The sequence below is a fragment of the Cebus imitator genome, unplaced genomic scaffold (assembly GCF_001604975.1).
Source record: "Cebus imitator isolate Cc_AM_T3 unplaced genomic scaffold, Cebus_imitator-1.0 Scaffold59, whole genome shotgun sequence".
In the NCBI taxonomy this organism is placed as follows: domain Eukaryota; kingdom Metazoa; phylum Chordata; class Mammalia; order Primates; family Cebidae; genus Cebus; species Cebus imitator.
The window spans coordinates 2,488,583-2,491,204 of NW_016107374.1; positions in this window are offsets into that span (position 1 = coordinate 2,488,583).

A 2,622-nucleotide genomic window follows, 5' to 3' on the forward strand; every position below is an offset into this window, starting at 1 on the left:
ATTTTTTACCATAGCCCCTGGGGGTTTCCTTCATGGCACATAAACCCATGGCATTGTTGGCTCAGCCAGTCAGCCATCTGGTGTGTGACGCCTGCCTCACCACCAGACTTTGCCCCTCAGGAGCAGCAGCTGTGGTCTGCCTCTTCCGATCACGGTTACGTACCTGCGTCTAGAACAATGCCTGGCACAACGTGGGCTGGCTGAATAGAAATTGATGGTTGTTGTTGCCGAGGGGATAAGGAAGGCTTTCCAGAGGAGAATGGGGCCTTGACGGCTGCATAGGAGTTTGCAGTGGAAGAAGAAGGGGTGAGAACATGGCAGGTGGAGGGGACAGCATATGCAAAGGCATGGAAGGGTCCAAGAAGGAGAGATCTCAGCACAGTAGATAGAAAAACACTGTAGACCCCAGCTGGTCTCTCGGGCTGGAATCTTCACCATCCGGGCTGAAATGGTGAGTTTCCCTAGCAACAGGTGATGGGGAAGCGGTCCACCCCTTCTGACAGCTTAGGCAGAAAGTGGCCAGATCAGGTGGGAAGCAGGAGGCAGGGGTGGGTAAGAGCAGGAAAGTAGGGTGTTTGTAAAAAGTTAACTAAAAATGACAAAACGTCATACTGGTATTGTTGCTCATATTGACGGAGTCATTGGTGATGGAACAAACATCATTTTGGGCCTTCAAAAATGAAGGAAACCCCCATGAGGTAGGTACAATCATCACCCCCAAATCACAGAGGAAGAAACTGGGATGCACGATTCTGTCTCTGCCATTCTGATGTGCCTGTGCCTGACTGGGGCTCGTGACAGGCGGGGAGAGAAGCAACCATGCGGGACCGCTTTTGCTGGAGTGTGTGTAGCAGGCTCAGCCCAGCTCTGGACCCAGTGGTTCTGGTGGTGGCTTCTGACCCCGGATCACAGCCACACAGTTGTAGCAGTCACAGTCCTAGCAGCAAAGGGACAGCACGTTCCCATGTGCTGACTAAAGGCTGTTTGATAAGGGACAGCTGGGGCAGGGTTAAGGAAACTCAGAAGAGATGGTGCTGCACCCTGGCTAGCAACATGGGAGAGCTGTTACTTCTTCAAAACCTACAGGGCAAAGGAGGGGGTGGATGCCAGAGCCCGGGAACAGAATCAGCAGAGCTCTAAGAGGAGCTCAGGGTAGGAGCTGTGGTGACCCCGCAGAAGGGCACTGCTGGAGGAATACGTGCCCAGACCTCTCTGTCTTTTCCCTCCTGCCAGGGCCTCCCCCAGCCACATCCAGACAGAAGCCAGAGGTAAGAAGTGCCCTGCTGCAGTCCACAGACGTCAGGAGAGAAAACGGCAGGGAGTGGATTTGCAGAGGTGAACCTAAAGCATTCAACCCAGAAACCGTGCTTCTAGGGCCAGCCTCACGTGGCAGCGTCCTTCAGGAGCCAGCTCTGCAGTATTCTTCCGAGAGTCCTTGCTGGAGGCACTGCTTCCAGCCTTCCAACGGCTGGGGAATCGTACAGTTTCCCGTATTAGATTCCTTTCCCCTTCGAACAACTGAAGAGGCTCTCGTCATCGGCAACTGAATCCCAATTAACCTCGGATTTGTTACCAGAAACGATCGCAGGCAGCACATCCTCCAGGATGGGAACTGGGATTGGTTACTTGTTCTGGATGATTTAAAGGCAGTGGGGACCTAGTAACTGTTAGAGAATGGAGTTCTAACAGTTCATAGTATGTGATGGCAAAATAATTACCTGTCATCACTCAGAACTAAGTAGTATTGAATTCTAGCTCTGGCGGAGCTGTGGCTTCCATAGGCAATACAAGGACTGTGGGGTGAGCTTGTTAACATCACACCAAAGAGTTTAAGGCAAGAAAAGAACAGTCCCAGTGCTTTACATTCTCAGCTCAAGGTATGTTCAGAGTACAGGGAGTTCTCTGATAGCCCTCAAAGTCTCTCTTATCTCTTGGGTCTGCAGGGCTCCTATAGGTAAAAATCAGATGCAGAATCTAATCCTATGTGGTGTAGAGTTACAACAGACAACTAAATCCACAACTCATGAAGCAATGTGTGTAGAGCATTGTTTAGGGGAAGAGAAGCACTCTAAGAAGTGGAAGAGTTAACACGGAGATAAATCCAAGCACCCCCAAACCCCAATTAAGAAAAAGGCTGGGCGGGTGCGGTGGCTCATGCCTGTAATCCCAGCACTTTGGGAGGCCAAGGCAGGTGGATCAGGAGGTCAGGAGATCGAGACTATCCTGGCCAACATGGTGGAACCCCATCTCTACTAAAAATACAAAAATTAGCTGGGCGCAGTGGCAGGCTCCTGTAATCCCAGCTACTGGGGAGGCTGAGGCAGGAGAATTGCTGGAACCCAGGGGGTGGAGGTTGCAGTGAGCCAAGGTCACAACACTGCATTCCAGCCTGGGCCCCAGAGTGAGACTTCATTACAAACAGCAACAACAACAAAAGGCACAGATAGGAGGGAATTATTCCAGCCTTTTTTTTTTTTTTTTAGAGACACAGTCTAAAATATATCTATGCAAATATACCTAACACTACTGAACTGTACACTTAAAAGTAGTTAACAAAGTGAATTTTATGTTATGTGTATTTTAACCACAACTAAGAATTTTAAAAATAATAAAATAAAAATA